Source organism: Dama dama, chromosome 18 (assembly GCF_033118175.1).
Source record: "Dama dama isolate Ldn47 chromosome 18, ASM3311817v1, whole genome shotgun sequence".
NCBI classification, from domain to species: domain Eukaryota; kingdom Metazoa; phylum Chordata; class Mammalia; order Artiodactyla; family Cervidae; genus Dama; species Dama dama.
In genome coordinates this window covers 40,676,132-40,688,516 of record NC_083698.1, presented here as the reverse complement: position 1 = coordinate 40,688,516, position 12,385 = coordinate 40,676,132, and the positions used below count along the sequence as shown (strand labels likewise).

Sequence of the window (12,385 nt, the reverse complement as noted above, 5' to 3'; positions counted from 1 at the left end):
CCTGGGAAGATAAGAAAGGCATGGAAAAGAAGTAATGGGAAGAGATGATAAAGGTTCAGCCAGAACCAAGAGCAAATACAGGTGGCAGTAAGTTGCTTCACTGTTGGTTTTAATAGCTTGCTTTTTGGGAAAACTAGTGTTGGAGAGTTTTATATAATTAACACACTATGCCTAAAATTATGCCATTACAGGAAGATCAGAATTCTGGGATGACAGTTTCATGTATCTGTATCAGGGGATGTTTTTTTTATGTAACATGTTTTTTCCTTTCCACAATATACACACAAGGTTGGTGAATGTAGGCTCCCTCATTGGCTGAGCTTGTACTTTCCATTCTAAAGCTCCAAATAAAGATGGAAAGCATGATGTTGGATATTTCAGAAGAACATTCCATCTTGCACACTTTACAGTTACTTAATAGCTGTTCAGATTTAAATTCTATTTAATAGATACCACAATTTGTAGAAAGAAATAATTGTCTGACAAATGAATGCCAGCCTTGTAAATAAAAGAGGGCATAATGGGAGAGTGGTTGGGAGCAGAGAGAGATGAGAACTAATATTCATTGAGTAAATACTATATGCCAAACCTTCAGGTAAACATGTTTCGTGCTTTTAATTGAGCTCCTCCTCAGAGAGGGTAAACAATTTTTAGAAGTTCTCACAGAAAGAAGTAGATTCATGACTCACCTGGCTCTGTGTAGTGCCAAATCCAACAATATAGATCTAGGTGCTTCTGACACAAATACACATTTAGTTTTCAATGATACGTCTTCTGTATATTTAGGCTTGGACTATTTTTAGTAATCTGTGACTACTTCAGGGTAGTTCTCATTATCAGTGTTGTTTGTGAAACTGGATCTCACAGAATTTTAAATTACAAGCTGGTTTTCGGAAGATAAAAATGTGAAAATACAGCACATTACTTTGATTATTGAATTATTTTTTAAAGAACCCGGTGATTATGTGCATAGAAATAGGGACTGTATACATTTTATAAGAAACCACATGTGCATGTGTGTATTTCACATGTCATGAAAAGTGAGAATAGAAACGAGAATGAGAAGATGGGTGAGGAGCCAGGAGACTGGCTTTGGGTGACTTAATTTTCAAACCAGAGGAGTCTCCTCTGGGGGTTGCCTGTTAGCCTCACTTAGGGCTAATCCTCACTCTACTTTTCTTGAACTCTGTCCTTACCATCTCTGGAAATTGAACATGGGCCACTGTCTCTGGCCATTATGATAATAAGATTCTGCACTAACATTTATGAATAAGATTAGAGTTTTATGTGAGTGAGAATGGGGGATGGTCAATAACAACAACTACGTGTGACTTGTCTCAAACTTTGAAAAGGACATATTAGGTCCTGCTGAAGTCCAGTGACACAATAAGAAGTGAAAACATGGTACTTGCCCAATTACTTACAGAAATTCCTTATGTGGTAACAAGGAATGAGTGTGAGTAAGAACCCTCCCCACTGAGCCCTGAGGCTCAGTGACAGCTGACGGCTAAGTGTGGGTGAGCCACAAATGGTAACAGGTGACGGCAGTGACCTGCACTCTGGTTTCCTCGATCTCACCTGGATCTCTGGGACTTCACCAGAGGGAAAGCCACTTACAGTGAATCTCAGTGATCCTTCTCTATTTTAACATCAAACCAGCATTTGAAGTTTAAAACGCATTTGCAGGTTAAGTCTACCTCTCATTACCTTTGTAAAGTTCCCCTAATACCTCTGAATTGCAATGGCCTCGTCTAACTATCCTGCTCACCTCACAGGACTGTTTTGAAGAGAAATATATGAAAGTGTTTAAACATGAAGCACTGTATAGATTTTTATATTATCTGGTGGTACTCAGAGAATGGGAGTCAAGTGTAACTTAAATGCCAACAGCATCAAGTCTTTCAATTCCTGTCCTGGGCTGCAACTCTATTTCCACCGCCTACGAGGTTGATGGTCTGGCTTAAGTTTTTCTGTCTGTAAAACGTGAATAATATCTAACATAAAGTGTTGTTGTAATGACTAAATAAGTTATGTAAAATGCCAAATATATAAAGAGTACTTAGTAGATGGTAGCTATTTATATGATTTTCCTGGCTTGACTGATAGTTGCTTATTATTTATGTATTAAGTCAATGCACCCAACTAACTAAGTAATAGTACAGAAAAAAGAAAGACAATCATTCCCATTATTTTATCTAAAAATCCGAAGTTTGTGATGCCCAATTGAAACTGGAGAAAGTGAAGTGAGAATAAAAAGAGGGGACTTTGTCAACCTCTATATATAAGTGTTGCACTAAATAGAAATTTGAACTAAGCTCTTTACATTGTGACAGATTCAATAAATGTTATTTAATCAGCTTTCAGAAACCAAATACCTAATGGTGAATTTCACCTGGACTAGATTAATGAAAAAATAATTTTATTGGCTTATCACAGCAAATCCAGATAAGCTCAGCCACAGAGCAGAATTTTTTTCCTGATAATTTTAAATTTCATCTTATTTAGCTAAATTGAATATATAAAATTTGGTAATAAAAAGTTTGTTATCTATTATATTGTTAGCTGTCTATGGTAACATAATTTCATCTAGTTAAATAAAGTCATCTGCTAAACACAGTAACACAAAAGTAATGGGTAGCCTTTCCCTTCTCCAGGAGATCTTCCCAACCTGGGGATTGAACCCAAGTCTCCCACATTGCAGGCAGATTCTTTACCCAATGAGCCACAAGGGAAGCCCAAGAATACTGGAGTGGGTAGCCTATCCCTTCTCCAGGGGATCTTCCTGACCCAGGAATCGAACCGGGGTCTCCTGCATTGCAGATGGATTCTTTACCAACTGAGCTATCAGGGAAGCCCCTTAGCAATGTCACCTTGTATTATAAAAAATGGAAAACAATATTCCTTTCAAATGTCTTCAGCTCTGACAGTGGTGAGAAAAATATAGTTCTCACCTGACTTTTTGTTTATAAGCTTCTCTTTATATCACTGACTTTTTATTTAATGATAATCAGTTTCATATCTGTAGATATAAAATACATTGTAGATATCAAATACAATGTATTCATGACAATATATTGTCAGAGCTTTGTAAGGAGACTCTATTATAATGATCCACTCTTTTTGGAAGTCTTTCATTAACATTCACATGATGGGATTGTTAAAATCATTAAAATAAAAGAATGGTAATATATGTTATTGTCTAGCCAAATAACAAGCAGAAATGGAAAGAAAATGCTTTTAAATTTTAAGTAGTCTTTGATCAGCAGGCATAATGAGAAAACAACGAGGCTTAACACGGGAGAATGGCCAAATTTATCCTTGTTAACACAAGGTGCAGTAGATGTTCCTTGAAATAGAAGAACTCTTAGCAACCACCTAATCCAAACCACTCATTTAACAGATAGAAGCCAGAGAGGTTAAGTGTAATTTTCTACTAGCCTGTAAGTTCAAAACCATGAATGCAAAAAAGGACAAACTATTACTAACATTATAATCTGTGACACAAAAACAATTCTGAGAAACATTACCTGAATAGTAAAAGAGATGAAATTATAGTTTTCATGAGGGGGCAGGTGACCGACTTTTGCTATATTCATAATAACCTACACAAATGACATCAATCGACTGCTTCTTCCGTTTCACTAAATTTCTTCATCTGTCTGACAGCCTCTCTCTGAGCTGAATGTGATTCTAGTTTTGTATCCATTAAAGATCTAAAAGACCTAAATGCCAGCCAACCGGTTTAATTCCAGAGAGAATTCTTTTCCAACACTAAAGGAAAAAACAGCAATGTTGTTTCAGTATGCTAGTCTCTAACATGACATGATGCTGAGGGATTTGTAGGATAATTCTGACTCTATCCAATTTTTCACTTCATGTGCTAACTTCAGAACTTAGTCTAAGATATGGCTCTAAAATATGTGGTGATATAGACTGGTAGCATGAGACAGTTTGTAGTTCATTCATAAGAAACCTAATTTATTTAATCCAGACAGAGATTAATAAACTATATAAGCTAACTATTTCACAAATTATGGAATGATGACAATAATTTACTTGTTATTATAACATTACTGTGGCAAGAGCCAAACAGAATTATCTAGTGAAAGATGGTGGCAGTTTTCTCTGGGTCTGGCCTAGCAATCACCTACACAGAATAGAAATATGTGATCCCTCCTCCATCAGGAGAGATAGCACATGTCACAACACCCTAGGACCTCTCAGTGAAGAAACGACACTCCCTACATCCACCTGCTCACACTCCTCTCAAAACATTGCCTGAAACCCCCTTGAGCAACACTGCCCAGCTGCAGACTGTCCTCCCTTCCTTCACATGGCCATTCCCCAGTCCTCATGGTCCTATAGAAAAGATGGAGTAGAAGGAGATCGCACGGGCCTTCCCTGGGAGCATGCAGCGGTGTTTCCAGCTGTGACCGTTCTTGTCGTCTCTCCTTGGGATGAGAAGGGCTCAGGGATACTGCTGCCTCTACCACTCAGGTCACCTGCTGGGTGCTAGCTGTTGTGGTCAACCTCTCCAGGAGTGTCTAAATGAGAGCCTAATTTAATTCACACAAAAATGTTTCAGGACAAACAAACAGACTGTTTACATTGCATTCTTCACTAGCATTTTCAAAGAAAAGAAAAGATGATGCTGGAATAATAATTATTTTGTCTTTTATTACTGACTTCAGAACAAAAAAGTGATTCGTTAGAATTGTAAAAACAAAAAAATAACTGCTATCAAAGTGATTAAGTCACTGTTATTTGTAAAAGTCCACTTGCAATTAAATCTATTTAAACTTCTAGGTTCCTAAGACAATTTTTTAAATTTCAAACCAGAAGATTTGCTAAAATAAGGCAGTTTATCAGCTTAAAAAGTTGCTAACAAAAATATATCCAATTATAGAGTTGAGTTTTCTTTCCTTCGGGTGAGAAGACATTCAGGAGAAGGAAAGGCAACTGGAATACAAAATAAATTTTGGTCATATTAAAATGAATCAGCAATGGGGAAATACATTCCAGTATGAAAAATTATCTCTAACTTCATGAAAAGGGTTGATGAGGGGCATATACCCAGGTCTTGGCTGGATGATAATAGTAAGAAGGGAGATTGGACATGAGACTTCATTTTGATTTGAAAGAATCATAGTTTAAAAATATTTGACAGACTTTGGCAAAAAGAGCAGAAGGAAGCATAAGTTTTCCCACCAATTTGTGGTTGAAGTGCAGTGTTAACAAAGTAGATCAATAGCCAGTTGAAATTTACACAGTATGAGTAAGTAGTACAGAGTGGTAAGTAAGAATTATCAGTGACAAACTATCAGAAATGCTAACATAGTGTAAAGAACATATATGTGAATCCTGAAGATCCCTCATGATAAGGTTTGATGCTTGTCTTCTCCAGGCAGAAAGGAGTGATGCCACATACTATGAAGTTGAACTGGATCAGCCAGAAGGAGGTAAAAATGTAATAACTTAGTAAAAAAGAACTGACTATAGTTTGGTTAGAAATAGAATATCTTATGTTTATTTCAATATTCTTATTCCCTTCACTGAACTGTGAAGTTAATTGATTTATGCTTATCTAATAAACATGAGAAACATTTTATAAATTATAAAGTTAATGTTAATACAAAACATAGCTAGTCTATTGAAAGGTCTTTCTTAGCTCTCCATGCATCAGATAGCTGCAGCCTTACTAGGAGTCTGCTCATTGAGAACTCACTTAACTCTTCAGAGATTTGGTTCCCTCATTCTCCAGGACAATGAATGTGAAAGTAGTTGAAAGTAAAAATAGTGTCTTAAACATCATTGTGTTATTAAATCAATCCTTTCATCATAAATACTTTCTTTGGAAATTACCCTGAAACCTCAGCTGCTCTGGAAGACACAGAAATATCACACTCTGCAGTCCTTGCTTCATCATTTTCAGTGGACTTATGGAAAAAATACCAGAAATGATATTTTTTATTCAGTGTGGCACACTCTAACCATGAGATTAAGTTATATGTTTCTTAGAAATCAAATAATTATCCTTACAATTATTCACTTTTGGGGGTGCACTGTATCATGAAAGGCTTCCCTGGTAGCTTAGACAGTAAAAAACCTGCTTGCAATGCAAAAGACCTGGGCTCTATCCCTGGGTTGGGAAGATCCCCTAGAGAAGGGAATGGCTGCCCACTTCAGTATTCTTGCCTGGAGAATTCCATGGACAGACAGAGCCTGGCGGGCTACAGTCCATGGGTCACAAAGAGTCAGACATGACTGAGCGACCAACACTGCTACTGCATCAAGAAAGAACTGAAAAAGCAGGTAATCCCAAAAGGAGAGTCCTTAGCTATGTCACTGGGACACATAAGATAAAACATAACTAACATTTGTTCAGCACTTCCCACATACCTGTGTTAGGTGCTAAGGCTTCCTACTGGCTCTGACGGTAAAGCATCTGCCCACAGTGCGGGAGACCTAGGTCAGATCTCTGGGTCAGGAAGATCCCCTGGAGAAGGAAATGGCAATCCACTCCAGGATTCTTGCCTGGAGAATTCCATGGACAGTACAGTCCATGGGGTCACAAAAAGTCAGATATGACTGAGCAACGAACATTTTCACTTTCACCAGCTGTGTAATGAGACTGCCTAGATCCAAATTCCAGCTTTATTATTTAGTACTTATAGAAATAGCTATATCTCAGTTATTTTTTATCATTTTATCTTTATTTTATATTTCATTATCTATAAAATGGAGATAGTAACATAGACTTCACAGTTTGTTTTGTTTTTATTAAATGAGTTAGTAATATGTACAGTACTTAGAATACTGACTGGCATGTAGTAGATACATAACACAATTTCTTCCTCTCTTTTTCCCTCTCTCCTTTCTGATCCCCATCCTCCTCCCCTTCTTCCTTCTCTACAATCTCGTCGCTTAAGATCTCACAACCAGGAACTTGCAGGGCTAGTATACTGTGAAATGCTGCCGCCCATGTTCTTGTCCACTAAGTGATAACTGATATGACCAAATGCTACTGACAAGATTTTGAGCTCCCTTTAGAACGTAACTGAGCAACTTCATCAATAGTGCATTTCAGTTTAACATCTTCTATTACACAAATTTGTTAAGCTGGTGAAAGGATTCTTTTTTAAATAGCTGTTTAAAAGCATCAGAACAGTGTGCTAATTTTTGAAGATTGAAGAAAAAATTGAGAGTTTGAAAAAATTAGCTTTCAATACAGGAAAAAAATTCTCTAGGAAGAGGCAAGATTTTAAAAGGATATACTTTTGTGTTGATTTCTAATTGGACGTGTTTTACATATATGCTGACTTTTCAAAAATTCTGAAGTCAGAAAGTGTTTCCTTGGAATATTTAGAGAACTACTCAAAGGCATGAAGGAGAAAAACATTGTTAAGATAATGCTGTTGAGTTAAAATCCCCTGTAACCACTTTGCAACTTGTTACATCATGACAAATACTCATCATTAACCACGAAATGAACGCAATTCTCCTTTCACATTCAATGTTATATTGGAGATATTATACAGTATCTTTCATACATTCTGGAACTGCACACAAGTAACATTTCATAGTAGCAGATGTGTGACATCACGTGAAAACTTGTAAAACCTTTACATGAAAATCACATCTGTCAGTCTCCACTATTATCTTAACTGTAGTTGCTTGGTTTGCTTCTCCTGTCTGTGCCAGAGAAGGCAGCTTTGCATGAAAACTCTTCCAGGAAATTGTATCTTCTGGGCGAGCTAGTTAAGCAAATTGTGTAACTGCCATTGAAACCAAAATGCACCCAGCAGACATAATTTCACAAAAGAGGAGAAAAAAAAAAAATTTGTACAAAAGTCACAGCTGTTCAACTCTACATTTTGTACTTTTTTCATTAAAAAATTCCCTTTCTTTATGAACAGTGACAGTTATATTTCTAGTTAGCAACTTTGGGACTTTTTAATACATCGCTAAGTCCTGTACTATCATGGATTTAGTGTCAAGAAAAATAGGGCTAACCTCTTTCTGTGGCTAAACAGCAGAAATGTGGTCTGTCTGTCCTGTCTGCAGATGAAATAAGAAAAGATGCTGAGTGCGCCTCACTGTTCTGCAAAATACAGAGCCGTGTGGCTGCTTCTGTAGCTCCAAACGAGGGCCAACATCTCTACGCTGGCTCACAGCACGGAATCCTCTTTGTTCAGGACTTTCCAGTCTTGCTCTTGGGGACCAGAGTATCCGGGACCACTCTCAAGCCATGGGTGATGGAGTTGGTGGCTCAGAATGAGTGAGTCAGAAGTCAGCCTGATGGGGCTGTGTGCAACATGACCACCACTGTCTGTCACCCTCCTGTGATACCACTCGAGGGGAGCCAGGGAGGAGATGTTCTCTGGGGACCCTCTATTCCTCTCCATGATGAGTTGCAAAAGCTTGTTCAGACCATCACATGAGGATTATGAATACTATATTTATGGGATGCATTTCAAGCAAGAGTTTGGCCTCTGGGCTCTACAGTCACAGTGCCTGGGCCCATTTCTATCAATAATGTGATGCTAAGTAAGTTACTGAACTTCTTCAGCCAGAATTTCCCCATATGTCAATTTAAGACAATTTACCTCGTTATACTATTGTTCAATTGCTCAGTCATGTCTGACTATTTGCTACCCTAGCGACTTGCAGTAAGCCAGTTTTTCCTGTCCTTCATTATCTCCCAGAGCTTGTTCAATCTCATGTCTGTTGAGTCGATGATGCACCCAACCCTCCTCATCCCCTGTTACCCCCTTCTCTTCCTGCCTTCAATCTTTCCCAGATTCAGGGTCTTTTCCAATGAGTCAGTTCTTTGCATCAGGTGGCCAAAGTATTGGAGCTTCAGCTTCAGTATCAGTCCTTCCAATGAACATTCAGGGTATATTTCCTTTAGGATTGACTAGTTGGATCTCCTTGCAGTCCAAGGGACTCTCAAGAGTCTTCTCCAACACCACAGTTCAAAAGCATCAATTCTTCAGCACTCAGCCTTCTTTATGGTACAATTCTCACATCCCTACACGACTACTGGAAAAACCATAGCTTTGGCTATACAGACCTTTGTTGGCAAAATGATGTCTCTGCTTTTGAATATGCTCTCTAGGTTTGTCATAGCTTTTCTTCCAAGGTGTCTTTTAATTTGGCTGCAGTCACTGTCCATAGTGACTTTGGAGGCCAAGAAAATAAAATCTTTCACTGTTTCCATTTTTTTCCCATCTGCCATGATGTGATGGGACCAGATGCCATGATGTGATCATACTTACATGATAATGATGATACTTTTTTTCTGAGTTTTAAATATATTAAACCTGTAATCTTAAAACTGGATTTTCCCAGGACAAAATTACAACACAGCAAGTTAAAGTTACCAATAGTGGTCAAAATTTATTCAGCCCGGGTTTTCCAGTGTCAAGTTGTATAAACACGTTACTGCTGTTGACTGCTGGAGTCCTATTGGCTTATCTGTGGCTGGCAGGAATGAGTGTTTGTGCAACTATGCCAGAGGCACAAGGTTTCTTTCAATCTGACATTCACTGCTGCTGTCTGCTCTACAACGGCTCCTCCTAGTTGTTGGTCTGTCTGAAGAGTAACTGACTGCTGAGTTAGACTTCTAGAGTCCTTGCATAGGCTTTTTTACCACTTGGTGGGAGGATGGAATGTTGTCCATATTTTGTAACCAGTCCTCTAATTGATTAATGGGGTATGTAATTAAATACCAAAAATGATAGCTCTCCAGACAACCCATTAGATAATGTAAACACACAAGGTTTACAAGTTGAAATATTTCAATTATTTTGATGATTTTTTCCCAAAAGACATTTCTAAGAAATATTGGCATACAGTTCTATTTAAAATTATTTGGAGGTCTGGATTATCTGTCTCAGTTTTTTGATTGGTCTGATACACAAACACACATGCCTAATTTTTGGTATTGGTATACCTATGGAATCATGTAATGGGGAAAAAGCCATGACAGATAGTAGAAGTGGATGTAACCTGAAGGAAGTTAAACTATTAGACTCACTATGATTGTATCTAGAGGCTTCCCTGGTAGCTCAGTGGTAAAGAATTTGCCTGCCAGTGCAGGACATGTGGGTTCGATCCCTGGGTCGGGAAGATCCCCTAGAGAAGGAAATCCCACACAGTATTCTTGCCTGAAGACTCCCATGGACAGAGGAGCCTAGAAGGCTATAGTCCATAGGGTCGCAAAAGAGCTGGACCCGACTTAGCGACTAAACAACAATGACGATGAATGTACTGAAGACCTCACAATCACTTGAAATCTAAAAGTATTAAATGTTAGTCTGATCTAATTACATAAGATATAACTAACTAAATTATGAGTAATTTTCTGACTTTGGTGATTATCCATGAAAAATGAAGTGGAGAAATGTAGAAAGAAATGTGCTGTGCTTAGGGGCGGTTGTGTGTGACTTTGTGACCCCATGGACAGTAGCCCGCTAGGCTCCTCTGTCCACAGGGATTCTCCAGGCAAGAATAATGAGTGGGTTGCCATGCCCTCCTCCAGGGGATCGTCCCAACCCAAGGATCAAATCCAGGTCTCCCACATTGCAAGCAGATTTTTTACAGTCTGAGCCACCAGGGAAACCCAAGAATATTGGAGTGGGTAGCCTATCCCTTCTCCAGGGGATTTTCCCAACCCAGGAATCGAACTGGGGTCTCCTGCATTGCAGGGGAATTCTTTACCAGCTGAGCTACCAGGAAAGCCTATGGAAAGAAATGTAGTTTAAGCAAAAACAAATACAAAGTAAACCATAGGAAGCGTAATGATACTGAGAACCATTTCTTTTTAGGGTTATAGCTAATGTCCAATTCAATAATTAACTACCAGCCTCAGATCTTTCCTTGAAGAATAGACACCTCAATGATCAAGAAGGTAGGAAGCATTGCTTTTTGATGTGTGAGTCTCTCACCTCTTCGATAGATATTTAAGCAGAGAAGGAGGGTTTGAGTTAAATACTGTTTCGCACATTGGAAATCAGCTTGAAAGCAGTTGAGGACATGGAAGAAGAATCGGAAGATTTAAAACAGGGAAAGGCTCAGAAAGTCACGTCCCCCAGGCCAAGTCTGTCTAGCTGTCTATTTTTGCTAATAAAGTTTTATTGAAACATAGTGACACCCATTCACTTGAAGTGTCATCTATGGTTGTTTTCAACAGCAGCAGAATTGAATAGCTGTGACAGATGCCATTTGGCCCCCTAAAATATTTGCTATATGGCTTTTTATGGAGTTTCCCAATATCTAAACTTAGGAAAGCGTTCTTGTTTGATAAATTATGCAAGGAAGTGTATTACAGATGAGATCTGGTGTGTCAGATACTTCTCTTCTCTTTCCTTCCATTGAACTACCTTGAATTTCGGATGTGATAGGTTTAAACAAGGGATAGTCTGATTCAACAATTAAGACAAGATAACACTTATTGGCATGCTGCTGTCCATGGGGTCGTAAAGAGTCGGACATGACTGAGCGACTAAACTGAACACTTAATGAAAATCTTTTAACATTGACAAAATTAACCACGAGTTGCAGCTATAGTATTATTAAAATATATATGTATTTTAATTGATGAGCAATGTAATGGGACTAGAAGCCTTAGAACTATCTAAAAGAGATTTTCCTTTATTTTTGCAATTAGTGATACCTCCAAGTATTTATCTTAATTTTTGCATCTATTGTGTGTCTACATGACCTTAGATACTATGTTAGAAAACTGCATTTGGCAAATGAAGTAAATTCACCTTCACTGGAAATGACTGACTGTGGAGCCAAAATTCACTCCAGATGATGGATCAAGACAAGTGTTCATGAAGGAGATGCTCAAGGGCATAAGCACACAGGTTGTCCTCATCAGCACCTCCCCAGTGGAGGGAAGGGCTTGACAGTAAAAGCTCAGTAATGGTTTGACTATTGCTATAAAAACAATTTAGCAGTAATATCACTAGTCTGTAACCATTTACCATCTAGATTATTATTGTTAAACAGAATATGATTGGAGGAAACAGATTTAGATCTTGATGGAGAGGGAGAACATCTTTAGTGTTTCAGCCTCTGTGTTTCTTGGGTATGTAGGTTTTTGTTATTCACCCAAATAACATTAACAACATGATGCAATAGGTAAAAATTTAAAAATTGTCTATCAGAAAAGGGGTTCTAGAAAAGTAACTCGTGTACTTAACTTTTGAAAGTTATTGAATATTACTTGATTTTCCTAGGGAAAGATGTGTATATAATTGTATCCTTAATAGGGGCTTTATCCTGAATAAAAGGATGCATAGAGTGGTACCTCATTATGTTGCAACCTCCAATAGATGAAAGTCCAATTTACAGCAAAACCCTCATGATTTAAAAT

At 38.0% G+C, this 12,385-nt stretch overlaps 1 protein-coding gene across 3 annotated transcripts in view; it reads right to left on the bottom strand.

Moving 5' to 3' along the window:
* MAGI2 (membrane associated guanylate kinase, WW and PDZ domain containing 2) overlaps positions 1-12,385 on the bottom strand; it is a 1,418,975-nt gene that overhangs the window by 332,564 nt on the left and 1,074,026 nt on the right. The gene's annotated exons all lie outside the window — the stretch shown is intronic.